The sequence below is a fragment of the Sus scrofa genome, chromosome 3, assembly GCF_000003025.6.
Source record: "Sus scrofa isolate TJ Tabasco breed Duroc chromosome 3, Sscrofa11.1, whole genome shotgun sequence".
NCBI lineage: Eukaryota > Metazoa > Chordata > Mammalia > Artiodactyla > Suidae > Sus > Sus scrofa.
In genome coordinates this window covers 3,384,176-3,406,717 of record NC_010445.4, presented here as the reverse complement: position 1 = coordinate 3,406,717, position 22,542 = coordinate 3,384,176, and the positions used below count along the sequence as shown (strand labels likewise).

General features: G+C 52.4%; 1 long non-coding RNA gene across 3 annotated transcripts in view; it reads right to left on the bottom strand.

Annotated features, from left to right (window-relative positions):
• Window positions 1–22,542, bottom strand: part of LOC102158292 — a 95,723-nt gene that overhangs the window by 71,575 nt on the left and 1,606 nt on the right. The window contains exon 3 of one of the 3 annotated variants that reach the window (XR_002342199.1): window positions 3,092–5,549. The exons of the other annotated variants lie outside the window; for them this stretch is intronic. This is a non-coding gene — a long non-coding RNA (uncharacterized LOC102158292). Of the gene's footprint in view, window positions 1–3,091; window positions 5,550–22,542 lie in introns of those variants that run through there. 3 annotated transcript variants of the gene reach the window in all.

The following is a 22,542-nucleotide window of genomic DNA, read 5'->3' as shown; positions in this document are numbered from 1 at the left end:
CAGAGCTACCGCTGCAGGCCTACACCACAGCCACAGCAACGGGGGGTCCAAGCCACATCTGCAACCTACACCACAGCTCACGGCCATGCTGGATCCTTAATCCTCTGTGCAAGGCCAGGGACCAAACCTGCAACCTCATGGATACTAGTCAGGTTCGTAACCTGCTGAGCCACAACGGGAACTCCCCACGTACCTTCTTTTTTCATCTTTTCACTTAAAAGCACAAAACACTGTTTACAAAACAGTTGATTATTGTGAAAGTCAAGATTCAAGCACTTCAAACCTCTAGTCAACTTCTGTCCATTCTTAAGATGTAAGGGTAGTGGAATTGCATTTTTTTTTTTTTGTCTTGTCTTTTTGCCTTTTCTAGGGCTGCTCCCGGGGCATATGGAGGTTCCCAGGCTAGGGGTCCCATTGGAGCTGTAGCCACTGGCCTATACCACAGCCACAGCAACGCCAGATCCAAGCCACATCTGCAACCTACACCACTGTTCAGGGCAACGCCAGATCCTTAACCCACTGAGCAAGGCCAGGGATCGAACCCACAACCTAACGGTTCCTAGTCGAATTCATTAACCACTGAGCCACAACAGGAACTCCTGGAATTGCACTTTAGATTTCAGTATTTTGACAAATCTTAAATTCTAAGTAAACGAATCAAGCTTTTTGTACAGAGTTTATTGGAAAACCCAACCTATTTCCCCATCTTTGATGAAGCACATCTTTATATAATAAACTGTGTTCCATATACACTGACCTAAATGAAACGTTTCGGCCGCAAGTCTTTTCTTAGGTATTTGCCGCGTGTGCAGAGTTCCCCGCTCTGCTCTCCGTGGCTGAGAGCCCGTGACTTCCTGCATTCCCCCCAAGGGTCCGCTCTGCCGGCTGCTCATCTTGCTGAGCCGCCTCCCAACCCTTCAGTTCCCACGTGTGGCAGGTCCATTCCCGAGAAGAAACCCCTCGTTGCCAAGTACTCAGAGCGGCTCTGCTTCCCTGACCAAACCCTGGCAGAGGCACTGAGGAAAAGTCAGGAAAAGATGACAACCCTTGCAATGTCCCCCTGGCGATGTGAAGTCTGGGGAAGGGGCTTGGGACTGGCACGACGTCCAGAAACTCTCAGGTAAATACGTCACTAAATGTGACTTTGTTTGTATTCCTTTAGATGACATTTCAAAAACCCAAACCCCAAACCGACAACCCCTCAGACCCCCACGAAGCCATATTTAGAGGAAAATGTGGCCAATGAACTTGTAATTTAAGGACCTGGCACAGTGGCCCCACAGAGACTCTGAGGTCAGCTGACATTTTCTGCTTCAGCCTTTTGTGTGCGTCTTCCTGTGATTTTAGAAAGCCTTTCCCTGTCCCACCCTTAATGCAAAGGAGGCTTTTGGATTCCAGGTAAAATCTGGCTATTTTTGAAATCCTATCCTGGGAGCGAGCCCTTACCTTTGGCTGGGCATGTAATTGAAAGGTTTTGACCGCTAGCCAGCAGTCAGGACCTGATCTGCCTTTTTAATGGGACACATGCAGTGCCTGTATGTGTGTTTCCTCATTTGAATTAATTAACACCTTTGATGCATTAGGCAATTTCCCAGTAAAATCTTGATTTCTGACCCCTCCAAAAACAAGGAGAAGATGCAGCATTATGGGGTCCTCAAACCCGCCTGCTAACAGGTAGGAGAGGCCGAGCCACAGCTGCACCCTCCCCCCCCACCTCCGCACCTGGGCAGTTAGCTGCAGTCCCCGCCAACCCCTACTGTCCCGACCTGAGCCTGCCACGGGCGTTTATTCCACCTGCCAGGCTCCCTGGTGGGTCTGTGCCTGAGTCCTGCCCTGGACACCTGCCTAGGCACTGACCCTGGACACAGCGACCTGTAAACCGCTCATCTCGGCCCCAGGGTCCCTCAACGCCCAGCCTGGGAGCTTGTCTGACACTTACTGCTGCTGCAGGGGCTGCAGGGTGCTGAGGCTTGTATTTCGGTCAACTGACATTTTTTGCCTTGTTTCTGTCGGGGAGATTTCAGCTCCCTTACAAGCTTTTTATCCTCCTGGTGGTTTCCCCAACTCTCTGCTGACTTTCAGAGCCTGTCTGTCTGGGCGACGTTCTCTGCTTTCATGAGTCTCAGTGCGTCCTCATCAGGCTCAGCCCCAAATCGAGTCTCGTCTGGAGGGGCCAGCTCCGTAGAAGGCTGCGATTTCATTGATTACGATACTGATTTCATGTTGAACTGTTCTTCCACGACTTCAAAGTCTCTCTGGAATCATTTTCAGGTGTTTTTTTGGCTTTTTGCCTTTTCTAGGGCCGCTCCTGCGGCACATGGAGGTTCCCAAGGCTAGGGGTCGAATTGGAGCTGTAGCCGCCGGTCTACACCACAGCCACAGCAACACCAGATCCAAGCCACGTCTGCGACCTACACCACAGCTCACGGAAACGCCGGATCCTTAACCCACAGAGTGAGGCCAGGTTTCGAACCCGCAACTTCATGGTTCCTAGTCGGATTCGTTAAGCACTGAGCCACAATGGGAAGTCCCATTTTCAGTTTTTACATCACATTTTCCCATAGGATTTTAGAAGCAACTGCTAGTCTGGTTGCAATGGGGTGCAAGCCCCCAGTTCTGGCTCCATTTCTTTTTTTTTTCTTTTGAGGCCACACCTATAACATATGGAAGTTCTCAGGTTTGGGGGTAGAATCACAGCTACAGCGGGGAGTTCCCATCATGGTTCAGCATAAGTGAATCTGACTAGCATCTGTGAAGACACAGGTTCAATCCCTGGCCTCACTCAGTGGGTTCAGGATCCGGCGTTGCTGTGAGCAGTGATGTAGGTTGCAGATGCGGCTCGGACCCCGTGTTGCTGTGGCTGTGGTGCAGGCCGATAGCTGTAGCTCAGACTGGACCCTTAGCCTGGGAACCTCCATCTGCCTCGGGTGCAGCCCTATAAAGACAAAAAAAAAAAAAAAAAAAAAGAAGAAGAAAGAGCGAGCAGCAGCTGCCAGCCTACACCACAGCAACGCCAGATTTGAACTGTGTCTGTGACCTATACCACAGCTCACAGCAATGCCAGATCCTTAACCTGTTGAGCAAGGCCAGGGATTGAACCTGTACCCTCACAGAGAACACTGGGTCCTTAACCCTCTAAGTCACAATGGGAACTCCTGGCTCCATTTCTCCGTGTACCTTCCCCGAACATCCCAATTTCCAGCCAGACTGAATGGCAGCAGGTGCATGGAAACGGCACACACTTTCTTACTTTGCCTTAAAGCTCTTTCCCTCCTTTAGCTGCCTGATGTGTCTCGATTTGAGTTGCCTCCCCCAGGAAGGGCACCCTGATTGGAACAGGAAGGAGCAAATCTGACTCCATCGGGGATCTGTTTTTGCTTTTTGTTTTTACTCTAACTTTTGTATTCCGTTGCTTTTGCTCCCCCTTAAGATGTATGTGGCCTAAAGCCTGAAACATAGAGGGCAGCCCATTCTCCAGGCTCTGACCTTTGAGGGTCTAGCACTTTTCTAGTTACACAGAGATAGAAAGTTGCAGAACAGAGAATAACATTCGTTTTGCTGGAGGCTTACAGGAATACTGTGCCTTGAACCGTGTGGACCAGAACAAAGGATTCCCACACGGAGAAGTGTACAAGGACCCACCACGTCCCTCCTCTTTTCAGTATAAAAGAAGCCTGGACTCTGACACGGGTAAGACGGTGCTCTGGGACACTCGTCAGGCATTTTCTTGCCCTGCTGGCTTTCCGAATAAAGTCGCCATTTCTTGCCTCAACAACCTGTCTCTCGATTTACTGGCCTGTTGTGTGGTGGACATTACGCGCCTGGATCCTGTGACGAGATCCCTTAGAAGGCGCAGGGCACTCTGCCCCACCTGTAGGTCCCTACAGCCCTGGCTCCGACATCTGTAACAGCACCTGCGTCACTTCTGCCTCAGTTCGCAATCTTGACTGCAAGCTCCTTCAACACCAGGACCTTCTTTGATTAAACTTTTTCCATCTCGCACCCTAGTTTGAGAATCCTGCAGGAGTGTATTGGTCAGCTATTGCCACCATAACACTGCATAACAAATCACCCCCAAACTCACAGGTGCACCATAACCAGCATTTATTTCTGGCTCACTGTCCGCCAGTTGGTGGGGATTTGGCTGATTGAGGCTGGGTTTGGCTCTGCCTGGCCAGGGCGTGTCTGCTCTGCGTTTCTTATTCTGGGATTGGTGGGACACCAGAGGTGGAACAGCCTCAGGGCGGCATGAGCACATTTTAAGCCTCTCCCTCTTCCCCTATTAGCCAAAGAATGACATATGGCCAAGCATGGTATCCGGTGGTGGGCAAGAACTCTGCCCGCCGCGAAGCCACAGCCAAGACATGGATGTACGGTAGCACTACACAGAAGGAAGATATCACACCTGCCATCCGGTCTGCCCCCGGGGCACTTAAACATCCATGGCATCAACAAGTAGGGGATATTCGAGAGGTCCCGAAAGATTCCTCCGTAGCCGCACAGATCTTAGCAAAGGCGCGTTTACCCACACGCGAGAACCTGCTCGGCGAGGCTGCTTCCTACCTTCTCCCAGCATCACACCCCCCGCCCCGGTTCCCAAAGTGGCACCAACTGTTTCACCGCAGCTTGGAGGGTCAGCGTGACAGACCGACAGCAGCCTTGACTGGGGTGCTCGGGTCCCTGGAGAACTGACGCAACAGGGCACGGCCTGGTCAACCCGCCTCTGGCCCCGCCTCCACTGCCTCTGCTACAGCCCCTCGGGCATCCACAGGGGCAAAAGGCTGAAACCCCGTGACATTCTTGCAGACCGTCAGGTTTCACCAGACCCGCACTGTAGGCAGACTGTGGGCACAGAGGCGGGAATTATTAACAAAGCTTGTGACGGAGCAAATACGTTGGCTCATTATTGTTCTGTTTGTTCTTCTGATTATTTGAGGAATTTCATTAAAGACCACTGAGGGAGATGGGCCCTTTCTAAGCTCCTGCCCGTCGACCTCAATCCTCGGGACTTTTGCGCCATGCCGTTTGTTTTTAAGGTTCGTTTTTGTCAGGATGGTGCGGAATTTTCCTTGGCCGTTTGCAGGGTGGCAGAGGTCAGGAGTAAGAGGCATCAATATTTATTTCCTAAACAGTTAATTCTCACTGTGTTGGGGAAGTGGACGGGATACATGTGCATTATGTGGCAGAAAATGGTGAATAATTTACTGGGCCTTTTCGAATCCCTGCCTGTGGAATGAGGCAAAGCACAGAAAAGGAAGAAGTGTCTGCACTTGCTCAGGTAGGGACATCTGCTCGGCACAGAGGGGCGGGGAGGGGACAGGAAATGACCAAAGGGCACTGTGTGTCACGGAGGGACGGGGGGCTGCAAACGCCAGGATCTGGTTCTTGCCACTTGAGGCTGGAGAGGCAGGATGTGACCAGCGCAGTGGTATTTACTGCTCATCGCCACTGACGGGGTGTCCTTACAGCCACGAGCCACGAGGGCCGTTCTCAGACATTCGTGTACAGAGATGAGGTGCTGCTGAGAAAGGTCCCATCATCATCGCTTTCTGTAAAAAGCACGCGTGTTATTCCGCCAGGGCGATGGGTTTTACACAGCGTATTTCTCTGCTCCCGGGTTTCTCCGCTTTGGCAACCCTGACCCTCCCTGCAGCCAGGCGTCCCCGCGAAGGACAGGAGACCTGGTCTCCACCCACGAGACGCCAGGAGCACTGCTCGCCCAGCGTGACAACCAAAAAAATGTCTCCTGACGCTGCTGCTCTCTTCCTGGAGGGACCATCGCCCCTCGCTGGGAACCATGGCTTTCGTCCCATCCCGCCACAAATTCTCGGGCTGCTAAGCGGGGACATGCAAATTAAAACACGAGTTAAGCACCATTTCCCTTAGCAGGTTTGCAATAACCTCAAGTTGGAGAAAGCAGGGTGCTGACAAAAGGAGAGCGAGGCAGGTGGTCCCAGCGGAGTGTCCCAGGTGGGCGTGGGGGATGGCGCGATTCTCTTCCAACTAAAAGCGCACATTTCCAGCGACCGAGACCTTTTGGTATCAACCTAGGAGAAATTATGGTCCTCCAAGGACGTGTTTCAATAACATTTGCTGCAAGATCACGTGGCGTCGTGAAGAATGGAACCCCCCCTGCCATGTGCCCATCAATAGGGGCGCTGGGCTCTCTGGCAGCAGCTAAAAATAACGAGGTGCATCTGTGTACTGATGTGGCTGCGACAGCAGGACAGAGCGTTAAGGAAAGAAAAAGCAAATTACCCGACGAAAGGCTCAGAGTAATTTCATTTCTGTTTCTCTCTCTCTCTCGCTCTCACACAAACAGCATGTTTTCTGCAGCTGTGTGTTTGTACATGTCAACAAAGTCCACAGAAGAAGGTCTGGAAACGTTCTCGGGGGTGGGGGTGGGGCCCTGTGACACCCCCCCCCCTTCCCGTCTCCTTTTCTAAGGACTTGGCGAGGGTTTTGGTGGTAACTGGGCTGGGCGTCTGGGGGGACAGAGGCCGGGGGGGGGGGTCGAGTGAGTGGGGAGACAGCGCAGGCTGGTGTGTGTTCCAAAGCGGGTGCCGTGATCTACAACGGCCAAAAGCCGGGTGAACCCAAGCGTCCAGCGACAGATGCGTGGATAACAAAACACAGCCCTACATCCGACAGCCGATCCTTCGGCCCCACAAAAAGGTTAATCCACAGGGTGACACGGATGAACCTTGAAAACAGATGATGAAGTGAGAGAAGCCGGACACGAAAGGCCATGTGTCACACGATTCCACCCATAGGAAATGTCCAGAATCAGTAAATCCAAACGGACAAAGCCTATTTCTGTTTGTCAGGGGTCGGGGGGTTGGGGGTGGGGAGCGATGGTTCCATGCACACAGGGTCTCCTTTGGGGATGAAAGTTCTAGAACTGGCCACAGGCGGTGGGAGCCCGGCCCTGTGATGTGCCGAGTGCCCCTGAGCTGTGCGTTTCGTGGCCGGTGCTTCCACGTGATGCGACCTTCATCTCAATAAAAGTTTTAGAAAAGGGCACCCCTTCTGAGACCCGGGCGGGATCGACCTTGCCGATGACCCCTCCCCCAGACCCGCTGCTCCAGAAACGACCCTTCGTCACGACCCCAGAGCCAGGATGACCCCTGTCGGAAGTGCGAGTGTGTTGACAAGGACGTGGGAGGTGTTGGCTCTTAATTAACGAGGTCAGATCCTTGGATGTGTGATGAATCGCGAGGGAACAACCCGACGTGGCCAAACGCTTGGTGGGAGACTGCGCAGGAGGCACAGACCCAGCCCCTCGAGAGGCCTCGAGCGGCAGGGCGGGCACTCAAACAAGTCACTGGGTGATAAATCTCACGCCCGAAGGATGCCCCCCACTTAGGGAAGACGCTAAGTAGGGACAACTAACTCCCGGGAAACCAACAGAGGAGCACGAGGCGGCGGTTTGGCTGGGGGTGGGGGTCTTCAGGGGCCCCCTGCGGAGGCGGGGCTCAGAAGGAAGGAGGCTGAGGCATCTTTAAGTTGCAGATAAGAACGCCCAGGTGAAGCAGGTGTACGGCGAGGTTGCCCACGTGGCGGGCATCCGGCAGGAGGCACAGCTGAGGAGAGGCTTCCAGTCCCGGCACAGGGGCTGGGTCTTCCCATCAGCTCCCTAACCTGTGACCCTGGCACCGTTTTGGGTCTCTCCTCAAACGCCACACCCCAGCCCCACCCCACCTGCCACCCTCATTTTGAGACGACGTTGTGCCCTTTTCCACGGAGAACACAGAAGCCACGGGTGTGAAATGCCTCCACTTTCCCGTCTGGTCTGCATCCATCCTCCTTCCCACCTGCTCCCGGTGGGATGGTCTCCAAGTCGGGGCCTGACCCTCCCCGTCCTGGAGCCCCTCCTTCTGTGCTCACGTCCTATTAGTTGTTAGGACCAATGCACAGACACCGCGGGACCCTGATTCGCTGAGCCTGTGGTTTACGTCACGGTCACGCTATGCAATGAACAGTCTGTGGGTTTGGACCGATGCACAGTGTCGCGTGTGCACCACTGCCGCGTCAGACAGGGGACTGTCACTGCCCTGAAAATCTCGTGCACGCGTAGTCACCCCGCCCTCCTCCTCCCCCCTCCCCCCGACAACCACTGCTCTTTCTCCCGTCTCCGCGGTTTTGCTTTTCCCAGAATGTCACGCACTTGGAATCACAGTCCGCAGCCCTCTCATCCCGGCTTCCTGCCCTCGGTGATGGGCACTGAAGGACCCTCCCTGTCTGTCCAGGGCGCGGCCGCTCCTTCCTTTCATTGCTGAATCACAGTCCACCGATTCGATGAACCACAGCGTGTCCACGCACCTGCTGAGGGCATCGTGGCGGCTTCCAGCTTTCGGTGGCTTTGGTGAAGCTTCTGTGAGCACCGGGGGCGGGTTTCACAGCTTCGCACAGGCGGGGCGCGAAGCCTCCCTCCCTCCCCAAGCCCGTCTGTCTCTGCTTTTCTTCCCTCACCTCCCATGCGCTTCTCCGCTCAGCCCAATCCTGCTGGCTTTCATCGGCACTTTTACTGAACTGGATTCATTCTGCCTGCGCACAGCAGACCACACGGCCGAGAGACTGCGGGGCGCAGCAAAGAACGGGGCTGTTCCCAAGGCGGCCAAGTGAGGAGACAGAGAAGGAGCGTCAGATCCGCCTCCCCGAAGGCCGGAGCTGGGGCATCTATACTGGATGAAGAAGAAAGCAGCCACGCGGGACGTGGGGAGAGGCGACAGAAAAAGCTTCGGTCGGACCGCTTTGCGTAGGCGTAGCTAAGCCTCTGGCCTCTGCACGATGTGAAGGCCGAGTTTTCGGCCCTCGACGTCAAAAGGTCACCCAGCAGACACTCACGCGTGCCCGGGGTGCCACTGGAGGGTCCGTGGTCCTATCGCGTCCCTACCAGCTCCGCTGGAACCAGACACAGCTGACTCCACGGTCCTGGACAACGACTCAGGTAACAGACAACCTTCTCGCTTAGGCTCCTGCTGCTGGAGGCCTCACACCACAAGGACCGTGACTGACGAAGGTGGTGAAACGGACTGACCCGTGATCACCCACGCCCCAGTACTTTGGCAAAGTGCTTCTCAAGGTCTGGTCTCTGGGCAGGAGCTGCAGGCGCCCGAGAACTCCTTAGAGACGCAACTCCCAGCTGCCCCAGAGCTGCGGAGTCAGAGCGCGGGGGGGCACAGCCGCCGCCTGCGTGACGCGGATGAGGGTTCAAGCTGGAGAACTACAGCCTGGGACGCACAGCCCTGGACGGTCGTGACACCTCTGCGCTTCAAACCCTCAAGGACAGTGCAACGCCTCCTCCCACCCTGCAGAACAGGCGGATCCCGCAGGTGACAAGAGCAAGTGTCCCCAAGGATGGAGGGACTGGAAGAGCCAGAGCCCTCACGCACCTGTGGCAATGTAAAAGGGGGCAGCCGCGGGAGCATCCCGCCTGCTGTCTCCAGGACCGAATATGCACCTGCCACATGACCTAGACTCCCCCCCCCCCGGGGAGAAATGAAAACACACGTCCACACTAAAACCTGCACACCCACGTTCACAGCAGCCTTATTCTCAGGCGCCTAAAGGCAGAAGCACCCCAAGGGTCCACCCAGGGACCCAAGGATAAACAAATGCAGTCTGTCCACACGATGGGCTATGGCGTCACCGTAGAGGAAGGAAGAGCTAAGAGGCCACGGCGTGGACGCACCTTGAGAACAGGACGCTCAGGGAGAGAAACAGGTCACAAAGGACCACACATCATATGAGTCCATATTCGTGTCGTGTCCAGAATAAGCAAATCCGCAGAGACAGAGAGGAGAGCAGGGGTTGCAGGTGCTGCAACGGGGTGGGCAACAGGGCGGTGACGATCGAGGGTGTGGCTCGCCTCTCGCTCGAGATGATGAGAAGGTTCTAAGAGCGACAGGGATGGTAGCTGCACGTATCTGGGACCTTCTTGAGGCCCCGATTCTGTGCACTTTAAGATGACGAACTGCAGCCCAATAAAACTGCTCTAAAAGCAACACTCAAAGCCCCCCATGGCTCTTAGGATTGAATTAGGAGTCCTTCCGGCAGCCTGCGGAGCCCTGCATGGCTACAGCGTGCGCCGGGGGTGGGGGGTGGGGGTGGGGTCTCCACGGCGATGCTCTTCCCTGCTCGGTTTATCTCAGACGCCTCCCACGTGGGTCCCTGGTCTGGTCTGCCCACGCCCCCCATGCTCCCTCAGGGTGCCCTGCCTTCTTCATCGTCTTATCACTGTTTGCGAAGCCGCTTTGCTTTTGTTTCATTAGCGTCTATTTCTCCCATGAGACCCTAAGCTCTGCTGAGCCCAGCCCCGGATCTCCTAACTGCAGTGCCAAGCCCAGTGCCTGGCATGGAGAAGGTGCTTAATAAATATTAATCACATTAACTAATATTAATGGAAATGCTAATTTGCTTCCACACACCTGGGAGGGATGCATCAGTATTCTTCAAACACATGCAAAAATCATTATAATTGCTTTTCTTCTTGGCTGAGCGCACATTTTGTATAATTGCCCATCTCTGAGCTGGAAAGAAACTTGGTGAGGTCGCTGTCATCGATTGCATTAGGTTAAAAGGCCCAGGATCACAGCTGACCTTTTCCTCGGTAAACGCCTGCTGCTGGGGGAGGGGGTGAGCACATGTGATTAAGTCAGAAGCTGTGATGAAACCCAGACAGAACGGGGCAATGCCCACCTGCACCACCGTGTCTGTCTGGCAGGCAGCCCTCGCTGGGGACTTTGGCCTAAGTACACCAAGGTTGTCACTCACGTTCAGTCTTGGCTTTCAAGATATTAATTATCTCTCGAGGGTTTGTTATAAGAAGGTCCGAGAAAAGCACGGCAGCGGGAGGCTGATGTGCACAGAGCAGGACCACCTGAGGACACAGGCCGGCGACGCTCGTCCGTGATGTTCTCCCATGAGCCTGGGGCCCGCCTGCCTTTGTCAGAGCTGACGCCACCCACTGGGCGGCTGCACCCAGAGAAATGGACTGTTTCACGGTTCTGGAGGCTGGAAGCCCGAGATCCGGGTGTCGGCAGGGCTGGTTCCTCCCGAGGCCTCTCTCCTCAGCACCCAGATGCCCGTCTCCTCCCTGTGCCCCTCTGAGTCTGGTCCCAACCTCCTCATACAACGGGCCAGAGCAGGTGTGCACCCACCCTCATGACCTAATTGTCCCCTAAGTGCCTCTCAGGAGCCTCTGTCACCAAATACAGTCAGGAGGCGAGGACGCCAACCTATTCATTTTGAGGTGCCCGGAACATGATTCGACCCAGAAAACCATCTTGTTTTCCCCTTGTGTTTACTGTTTTAAAAAACTTTCTAAAAAGTGTTATTGAAGTGTAGCTGATGTACAAGGCTATGCTAACTTCTGCTGTCCGACAAAGTGATTCAGTTAGACACGCACACACGTCTGCTCTCTTTCAGAATCTTCTCCTGAACAGATTATCACAGAACGCTGGGTAGAGTTCTCTGAGCTGTACAGCAGGTGCCCGGTGGCCAATCGTTCCATAGACCTCAGCGTGCATGGGCCAATCCCAAACCCCCAGGCCATCCCTCCTTCTCCACCTGTCACCTTTGGTGACCACAAGTTTTTCAAAGTCCATGAATCTGTTTCTATTTTGCAAATAAAGTGCATCTGTATCCTTTTGCAAAAGATGCCATATATAAGTGATATCGCAGGATGTTTGTCTTTCCCTGTCTAACTTAGTGCGATAACCTCTAGGTCCATCCACATTGCTACAAATGGCATTATTTCACTCTTTCTCATGGCTGCATAATATTCCACCATATATATGTACCACGTTTTCTTTACCATCGGTATCTCACCCTGCGGAAATGCAGAATCTGAAGAAAATGGAGGTGGGTACATGTATAACTGAATCACTTTGTTGTACAGCAGAGATTATAATTTCCCATCTGTTGCTGCAGTGGGCATAGGCTTCTCATGTGTGGCTGCAACGTGGGCAGAAAATGGGGGTGACAAACGCTCTGCGTCCATACAAAGAATCATGAAGACATGCCATGTGACAGGAAGCAATCTGTGCTTGCTGTAGTTGACAAGCAGCAAGACCCTACAAGGCTAGAATGCTACCTAGACTTTCCTCCCCACCTGCAGGAACGACTTGATAAAGGTTGGAACAAAACCCTAAGTCATCCAGCAACGACTGACTATATATACAAATATATATACATAGGGCAAATATCTACATAAATGAACTAAGGGGGAAAGGTGACAAAAACAGTCGTAAACTTTTACAGACAGAGAATACGCGAACATTTTGCCGTGTGCATTAGTTTCCTATTGCTGCTGTAACAAATTACCACAAAATGACGGGCTTACAACCACATACAAACGTGATCTTACAGTTCTGGAGGTCACGAGTCATAAAATGGGCTGAAAATCAAGACGCCAGCACAGCTGTGCTCCTTTCTGAAGGGTCCAGGGGAGGGCTGTTCCCTGGTCTTTTCCAGCTTCTAGAGGCTGCCCACTTCGCTCATGGCCTCTTTCTTCCATGTCAAGCCAGCAGCTGAGCTCTGTTACATCGCATCCCTCTGACCTCCTCTTCTCCCGCTCTCTTCCACATGTAAGGACTCCATCATCTAGGATAACTCCCCACATTTTAAGGCCATCTGATTAGTAACCTTACTTCCATTTGCAACATTTGTCTCCCTTTCCTCTGTAACATAACGTATTCCAGGTTCCAGGGTTGGGACACGCCTATCTTTGTGGGTAGGGGGCACTATCCCACCAAAGGATACAGATGAAAAGTGCAAACATGTCACCTGCATTTTTTTTAAATTAATGAAACAATTGCAACTAAGGAAGATAACAAAATAGTCAACATCTCAGGTGAAAGAGAAAGGGGGATAAAGCATAAGCTGACAGTGCTTGGGAAAAAAGTAGAAACAAAGAATAAAACCAGGTCAGAAATGCAGATGGTGGTTCAAGAAGAGAAGGGAGACTGCTAAAATAAATATTACGAAAATAAAAAAAGTACAGTGGAGCCTACAGTGGATAGAGAGCAGAGGAACAAAAGGAAAAAAAAAAAAGGAAAAACCTGAAAGAGACAGGTTTTAAAATGGATTGCGGGGGGAATGATACAAAAGCTGTGTAAGGCGGCCCTACATCCAGGTAACGGGAGTCCCTGAGGAAGAAACTCAGAGGAGCAAAGGAAATACTAGAAGATGCAACTCAAGAAAACTTTTCTGAAATCAAAGAAGACTTGAATCTGTGTAATGAAGGAACATACCATGTGACTCAGAGCAGTCAACTCTGAAACACTTCTCCTTGGTTACTAAGCTCAAAAGGTAAGGAAAAAAATTCCGATGGGTAGCCTTGCAAGTAAAGGAAGACACTTAGACGGAAAAGGTGCAGGCAGGTCTAGATGTTTTCACAGTAACACTGGAAGCAAGAGAGAGAGAGGGAGGGGGTGCAGGGGAAATCCTTACAATATTCTCTTGGAAAGAGCGTGTGACCCATGGTTTACATTCAGCCCAACTATTCTTTTCTTTCTTTTTATTTTTTGCTTTTTAGGGCCGCACTTGCAGCATATGGATGTTCCCAGGCTAGGGATCCAATCAAAGCTACAGCCACCTGCCTACACCACAGCTCATGGCAATGCCAGAGCCTTAACCCACTGAGCAAGGCCAGGGATCGAACCTGCAACCTCATGGTGCCTAGTCAGATTCGTTTCCACTGCACCACAATGGGAACTCCCAGCCCAGCTATTCTTAAAGGGTAAAGATTACCCACAAAAATGCCTTCGACTAAGAATATATTCTATGAGTCCTTCTTGGGGCAATTTCTAGTGGATCGACTCCCACTCAGCAGCATGTGACCAGAAAAAGAAGGAAATGTTTTAAATTATTTTCCTGAAAAGAGCATAAACTTGACATTAATACCCAATAGACTGCAGGAGCAGCAGACAGAACACCGGCACCGCTAGTTACCAGGAAGGATAACAGTAACAACAATAATAGGCTATCGGCCGCTCTCACTCATGAAGGCAGATGCCAAAATTCTAAATACAATAGGTTAGCGAATCAAAACAGTAACATTTCCAAACACATCACGACCGAGGATGTTATTACGTGAGGAATATGAGAACCATTCAATTTGAGGAAATCTAATAACACAATTCAAAGGGAAATGAAAAGACTATCTTCATTTGATGCTAAAGGACATTTGAAAAATTTCAATATCCACTCTAATTTTAACAAAGGCCCCACATAAACAGAGGTAGACAGATAACTGCCTTATCCACCAGGACACCCGATACAACATATTTCCTTATGGCTCAAATCCAGCATCATTCTTTTTTTTTTTTTTTTTTCTTTTTAGGGCTGCACCTGTAGTACATGGAAGTTCCCGGGGTTGTGGCTGAATTCGGAGCTGTCACTGAGGCCTACGCCACAGCCCCGGCAACACTGGATCCAAGCCGCCTCTGTGACCTGCACCACAGCTCACAGCAACGCCGGATTCTTAACGCATCAAGCGAGGTCAGGGATGGAACCTGCGTCCTCACATAGACCATGTTGGCTCCTTAATCTGCTGAGCCACAACGGGAGCTCCTCTGCTGTCATTCTGGATGGTGAGCCCCCAGGAGCATCTTCACGGACGTCAGCGCAAGAGAAGGATGGCTGCTTTCCGAATCACTGAGATGTCACGTTGCCCTGGAGAGCCTAGCCCATGCGAGCAGGAGGGGAGGCAGCACCTAGTCTTTCCGAAAGGCTCAAGCGGGGATCTAACCAGGCCTCTGCATCCAGCTGCCAATGTGCAGGAAACACAGGGACCAGGGGGTCCTGCCGAAGAGAACTGCAAGGTGCAAAACCCGCCAAAACCGGCCCAGATCTTCCCACAGTCAAGATCAAGAGGACGGAAGGGAACTCCCAAGATTAAACGAGATTTAAACACACCACACTTTTAAAAAGTGGGCAAGACTGAGCTACTGTGTCCTAGCAACGCTCATCGGATGGCCACTTCATTCAGAAAGGCGAGAACGTCCTAGGGAGACACCCAAGAAACCCTGCCTGCGCCGAGAGCCGGGGAGACCAACGCGTCTGGGGCGCCCAGGACAGTGGTGAGAACTGCGCGGTGGACTGCAGCTTCTTCGCCCAGCGGGATACTGCAGAGCAATTAACAGAGGAACTAGGGCCACACGGTCGACAGGGAGAAACCTCAGACACGGGACAGAATGAAAAAGGTGCAGAAGGCTAACTTCAATACGGGGGGTTGCCAGCATGGAAATGAATGTTCTCTGTAATTCACGGAAATTCCTGTGTATTAATAGCAAAAAAAAAAAAAAAAAAAAAAAAACTAAGAGCAGGCCCTTGGGGTGGGACTGACATATACACGCTACCGTGTATAGACTAGATAACTGGCAAGGACCTGCTGCATAGCACCGGGAAATCGAGTCAACAAAAAAAATAAAACAGGGGTTCCCACTGTGGCTCAGTGGGCTAAGAACACAGCACAGGGTCCGTGAGGCTGCGGCTTTGATCCCTGGCCTCGCTCCGTGGGTTAAGGATGCGGTGTTGCAGCTCCGATTTGAGCCCTTGCCTGGGAACTTCCATGTGCCGCAGGTGCAGCCCTAAAAAGAAAAAAACACCCAGGCCCCTGAATGATTCATACCGATCTCCGAGAGTGTCTGCCTCCAGGGAAGGGAAGGGGGGAGGAAGGAAAGATACAGGGGCTTTGGGTATTGGCATAGGATGTGACCTCTCTAAAAATGCAAAAACCTGGAGTTCCTGTCATGGCGCAGTGGTTAACAAATCCGACTAGGAACCATGAGGTTGTGGGTTCGATCCCTGCCCTTGCTCAGTGGGTTAAGGATCTGGCATTGCCGTGAGCTGTGGTGTAGGCTGCAGACATGGCTCAGATCCCATGTTGCTGTGGCTGTGGCGTAGGCCGGTGGCTACAGCTCCAATTGGACCCCTAGCCTGGGAATCTCCATATGCCATGAGAGCGGCCCAAGAAATGGCAAAAAAGACAAAAAAAAAAAAAAAAAAAAAAAAAAAAAAAAAAGCAAAAACCTGAAATAAACATGGCAAAAAAGATTTGATAGAGTCCTTCCCCCCACTCCCGGACCAAAAGGAAAGAAATGCAAGGAACTGATGGCCACACAAGCCAGGAGGGTGGTGGCTGTGGGGACACAGAGGAGGTTACAGCCTCAGTGGACGGGGCTTCTGAGGAGGCTGCTCATGACCTGGGGCTCATTTACAAGGCCGTTTACCTGTAAATCTCTCCTGAGGCTGTATGTCTCTTTTGCGGGCTTTTCCGTACCCATCGTTTTGTATTAAAATAACAATGTCACACTCTGCATGGCATAAAACACCATAAAAAATCAAAAGTCAAAAGTCAAATTGTAACAGCAGGTTGGCAATTTATATCAGAAGCAAAGGGTCATATGATTCAGCAATCCCTCTCCTGGGCGTCTATCCAGACAAAACTCTAACTCAAAAACATGCACACACTGGAGTTCCCATTGTGGCACAGTGGAATGAATCCAACTAGGAACCCAGAGGTTGCGGGTTCGATCCCTGGCCTTGCTCTGTGGGTTAAGGATCTGGCGTTGCCGTGAGCTGTGGGGTGGGTCACAGATGCAGCTCAGATCCTTCGTTGCTGTGGCTGTGGCGGAGGCTGGCAGCTGTAGCTCCAATTCGACCCCTAGTCTGGGAACTTCCACATGCTGCAGGTGCAGCTCTAAAACAAAGAAAAATGCATGAACCCCTATGTTCATACGGCACTATTCACAATAGCCAAGACATGGCAACAACCTGAGTGTCCGTCAACACATGACATTCTTTTTCATCAGTGGGAGATAAAGAAGACATGGTACATATATACAAGGGAATACTACTCAGCCATAAAAAAGGAACATGATGATGTCATTCGCAGCAACACAGATGGGACTACAGATGACAGTACCAAGTGACGTAAGTCAGAGAAACACAAACACCATGATATCACTTCCATGCGGAATCTAAAATACAACACAAATGAACTTATCTATGTAACAGAAGGAGATGACTCACAGACACAGAGAAGAGATTTGTGGCTGCCGAGGGGGAGGAGGGAGGCAAGGATGGAGTGGGAGTTTGGGATCAGCAGATGCCAACTATTCTACATAGGAGGGGATAAACAGCAAAGACCTCCTGTACAGCACTGGGAACTACAGTCGCTATTCTGTGATAAATTATAATGCAAAAGAATACATACATAACTGAATCATTTTGCTGTAGAGCAAACATTAAAACCCTACACATCAACTTCAATAAAAATTTTAAAAAGCAAAGGGTTTGACTCAAGAGTTCCTCCAAATAAATAAGAAACAAAAAGCGACTGTTTATTAGAAAAACTGACACACTTTATGCACAGTTAACAAATCAAATCATACGGGAGATATGCCACATCACTCGTGGGCTGGGCCAGGCTGCTCGTCAGCTGGTGAGCCCCCCTCCTTTCTGGCGCAGGCACCTGGGAAGTCACATGACAGGCTCTAGCCAATGACATGCAGCAGATGTGACACATGTCACTTGTGGGTGGCAGCATTTAAACACCTGTGGGAGGGGCCCCAGGGCCTTCTTTCCACCCACAAGAACTCAGGAGCACACTTGCTACGGAAGCACAAAAAGCAGCTGTTATGTGGAGGGCAGCTGCCTGGACAGTCGCAGAGGCCACCAGGCACTGCAGGTGAGCAAGAAACCAGCCCTTCCCATTTTCGGCTGCTGACGTCTCGGGGCTGTTTGTGGCCGCAGCCTAACCCAGCCTATGCATGGGAGTGCGGGGAGGGGGTTACAAATACTCTCAGTGTGGCCTGTGACTGTGATTATTGTGGTCCAGACATGGGAGAAAAATGCTCCTGTTCCCTGCAGTGAGGGCTCAGGGCATCCTACAAACTGCCGAGGCTTCTAAACGTAGCTGATAAGACAAAAAAAATGACAACCGCGTAAGCAAAGCTGAATACCTTCCTATTTCCAAATGCTGCGCCACGGCCGACGTGTTCTGATGACCACACGATTTCACCTGCTGTGTGCTCTCCACAAGGCGCTTTATCAGGAGAGAAGGAGCGGACACCCCTCCTCCCACTTGTTCATTCAACAAGTATCTGTCGAGGGCCCGTGTGTCTGGCCTGCTTCTGGGTGACCGACCAGAGACGGAGGAAAGTGAAAACTCCTACTGGGCTGGAGTTTACCATCGAGGCTGGAGACACAGACAGTACACCGCCATCCCACACAAAGAGAGGGCGTAACGTCACAGCAGGGGTTAAAGGCCACAGGGAAAGACGGGACAGGACGAAGATGGTGCAGAACGGGGCAGGGGCAGCATTTGGAAGGAGCGGCCAAGGAGGACTCTCACTGAGAAAGGCGGCCTCTGGGCACAGATCTGAAGGAGGAGAGGTCCGGCCGCCTGGCCGTCGAGGGCAATGTTCCAGGAGATGCTGCTGTCGGTGCAAAGGCCCTGGGGTCTTAGAGGGACAGTGGGGAGGCAGGAACGGAATGAATGAGAGCAGGTGAGTGAGAAAAAGGGCAGAGAGAGACCAGCGGGAGGACCGGAGTCACAGCGGGCTGTGGAGGCGGAGGAGGGGCCGGGCTCAGATGCTGGGCTCACACTTTCAAAGGGGGAGCAGCTACCGCTTCCTGAAGGCGTGGCTGTGAAACCCTGGAGAAAGAAAACGCTCCAGAGCGGCTCCATGGTTTCAGCCTGAGCAGTTGGAAAGGGGCGATGGCATCGCCTCAGAGGGGAGACCCTGGGGCAGGGGGCAGGGGGCCGGGGAGGGAGGCCCAGTTGCCTCGGACATGCCCACTGCAAGGTGCCTGCAGCCCTTGTACTGGTCTCCTGCGGTTGCCACAGCACACGGCCACAAACCAGGAGGTTTAAAACAACAGAAATTTCTTCCCTCGTGTTCTGGGGACCGTAAGTCCAACATCCAGCAGGGCCACACTCCTCAGGGGACCTGGGGGGGGGGACATTCCTGTTCCTGGTTCCTTCCAGCGTGTCCTGGCTGGTGCTGGTCGCACCCCCGTCTCTGCGTCTGCGGTCTCACTGCTTATGCTCCTCTGTGTGCGTGTGTGTGTCTTGTGGGGACACTGTCCCTGGGTTTGGGGCCCAGTCGGGATGGTCCACGTGGAGCTCCTCAGCTCAAGGGCCCTCTTACGTCGACGAAGACGTTTTTCCCAAATGAGGTCACAGTCCCGGCTTCTGGGGAGCAGGACGTGGACGTATCCTTGGGAAGCTACCTCCCAGCCCACTCCGTGTCGCCAGTGGTTGGGGGTCTTTCAGAGGGGTGGTCACAGCGGGACAGGGCAGCGTTCTCAACCTAACAGCACGGGTTGGACGGTCGCACCAAGACACGGATCTGGGAGGCGCTCTGCCAAGTACCCGGTGGTCTGCTGAGCAAAGGCTGTGCCCGGTGAGCACGCTGGGTCCCGGCCCAGGCGTGGGTGGGACATCCGTGCTCACAGAGGGGGATTTCGAAGACCTGCCTCAAGCCAAGAGGTCCTTCACGGCATCACAGCCATTTGTGGCTGAGTAAGAGGCCCCAGCTCCCTGGCCCTGATAATGAAGCTAAGAGCGTGGAGCTGGACCCGCTGTCTAAGGGGCGAGAGGAGTGCCCGCCCTCCCTTCTCTGGGCTCAAGTCTTGGGGGGAGGCGGGCACAGATGTGTCAGGAAAAGAGACAGCAGACCGCAGAGACCCTGCGCGGTGTTTGCCCCGGGACCCCTGGGAATGCTGCTCCTCCCGGGGGTCCCCACCCTCAGGGTAGGGGCTCTGCGGCAGGGGGACAGCGGCGTCACCACTCACCCCCATGGGGACACCCGAGGGGAGGCATCAAGTCCCAGGCATGAGTTTTGAGGTACGCGTGTCAGCGTGTCCTCGGAGCCGGAAAGGAGCTTCAGATCACCCGCTGGAGCTCGCAATGGCTTTGGTGACGCATCCCAGAGACAAAAAGCCAAGGATGTCCCCGCAGTGACACAGGGCGAAGCGGAGAGCGGGGCTGCAAATCCCAACCTCCGTCTCCTGGGCACCTTCCACCGGAGGAACGGACACGCCAAGGGAAGACCGTTCCGGGTGAGGGTGTTTAGGGACCAGCAGCAGAACTGGAATCTGGCTCGCGCCCTGGAGGCTGCTTGGCCACGAACAAGGCCCCCGACTCCAAAAGGCGAGGAGCCCAAATGGAAAAGAATCTGCAGAAGAATCCGTCTCTCCACATACATCTGAACCACGTCGCTGCACGCGGGAACGCACGCAACAGTGTAAAGCAACTACCTTTTCATCAAAAACCGAACAAGCCAACACCGGCTGCAAGATGCCTCGGCCCCCACCTGGGGACACCGAGGCCGGCCTGCCACCCCCACCGCCGCGGCCTCTCGACCCCACACGTGGGGGCTGCCTCTGTGACTGGCTCTGGACACGGTGGCTCAGCGGCAGCCACGCTTGGCAGGCTGGATCCATGAGGTCCCCTTTCCTTTGCCTCCTGGCAGCGACTCCGAGACCAGAGAAACTGGAGCCCAGGCTAGGAGCCCTCGCCCAGCTGCCTGGGAGGCATGGAGGCCAGGAGCTGGCGCTTCCCAGCCTGTCTGGTGGGAGGGAGAGGCCGCTCGGGTGCGAGGCGGCCAGAATTCACAGCACTGTTCGCAGCGAGCAGCTGGATGTGCCCGTTTTGAAACAGGGACAAACAAAACAGTATCTTCCTCAAACACAGGCAGACCTCAGAGATAGTGCGGTCGCTTCCAGACCACTGCAAGAGAGCCAGCCACATGGATGGCTTGGTTTCCCAGTGCACAGAAAAGTAATGTTTGCACCAGGCTGTAGTCTAGTAAAGGTGCAACAGCCTTCTGTCTAAAAACACAATGGGGGTACCTTAATTCAAAAACGCTTTACTGCTACAAAGTAACCACCATCTGAGTCTCCTGTGCATCCTCATTTTTTTTTCTGGTGGAGGGTCAGTGTTGCTGACTGCTGACCAACCCAGTAGTGGTTACGGAAGCTTGGCTGGGGTGGCTGCAGAAGTGTCTTTCTTCTTTTTTAATTTATTTTTTATTGTTATTTCCCCCAACACACTCCCCCCCCCACACACTGTACAGCCTGGGGACCCAGTTACACATACATGTATACACAATTTTTTCTCCCATTGCTGTGCTGCGTTTGAAATATCTAGACAAAGATCTCAGGGCTACACAGCAGGATCTCATTGTAAATCCATTCCATGAGCAATAGTTTGCATCCGTTGACCCCAAGCTCCCAATCCCTCCCCCGGGGCAACCACAAGTCTATTCTCCAAGTCTATGAATTTATTTTCTGTGGAAAGTTTCATTTGTGCTGTATATTAGATACCAAATATGAGTGATATCATATGGTATTTGTCTTTCTCTTTCTGGCTTATTTCACTCAGTATGAGAGTCCCTAGTTCCATCCATGTTGCTGCAAATGGCATTACTTCATTCTTTTTTATGGCTGAGTAGTATTCCATTGTGTATATATACCACATCCTTCTAATCCAATCATCTGCCAATGGGCATTTGGGTTGTTTCCAGCTCTTGGCTATAGTGAACAGAGCTGCAATGAACATGCGAGTGCATGTGTCTTTTTCAAGGAAATTTCTTTTTTTGGTTTTGCTTTTTAGGGCTGTACCCGAGGCATATGGAGGTTCCCAGGCTAGGGGGCAAATTGGAGCTATAGCCATCAGCCTACACCACAGCCACAGCAACATGGGATCTGTGGCCTCATGGATACTAGTCCAGTTCATTATCGCTGAGCCACGACGGCAACTCCTGAAATTTCTCACACAAAGACCACAATGCAGTCTGCCACGTCCCAGGACTCTTTCATTTACAAATGATACCTCTGTCCGTGCAGTGCTGTCTGATAGCATCTTACCCTCAGCAGAACTTTCAAAATTCAATCCTCTCCAACCCGGCTGCTGCTTCATCAACTAGGTTCACGTCCTATTCGAAGCCCTTTGTTGTCATGTCAACAATCCATTAAGTTCTCCATCTTACGGGGCATGGTTCACGGCCCCCCAAACCAATTAGCAAAGGAACCTCCGAGATCAGCAGCCACAGACCATCTTAAGTATAATAATTAAAAAGTCTGAAATATTGCCAGAATTACCACAATGTGACTCGGAGATAAGAACAGAGCAAATGCTGGTGGCATGACTCACCAGATGTAAGGTCACCCTAGACCTTCAACGTGTAAAGAAAAAACCCCAAAAACCACAATGTCTGCGGAGCACAGTAAAGCAAAGCACAAAATGGGGTCTGCCTGTGTAGTTTTGGTGAAATTATATTCTTACACTAAAACTCAGTGAGTCCCATTTAATGCAAGAGAGAGCCCAGCCTCCTGGCCGTGGCTGGCTCCAACCTGTCTGTCCAGGCTCAGGTCTCACTGCAACCTCCCAACCTCGCTTCACTGGGCTACAGCAGACCACCTACTCTGCCCATCCTCAGCCCCCGCCTCCCCGTTTGATTCTCTTTTTTTTCAGGTACATTTGCAAACGGTGAAAGAAAGCAGCCTTAAGTGTTACAATGTGAC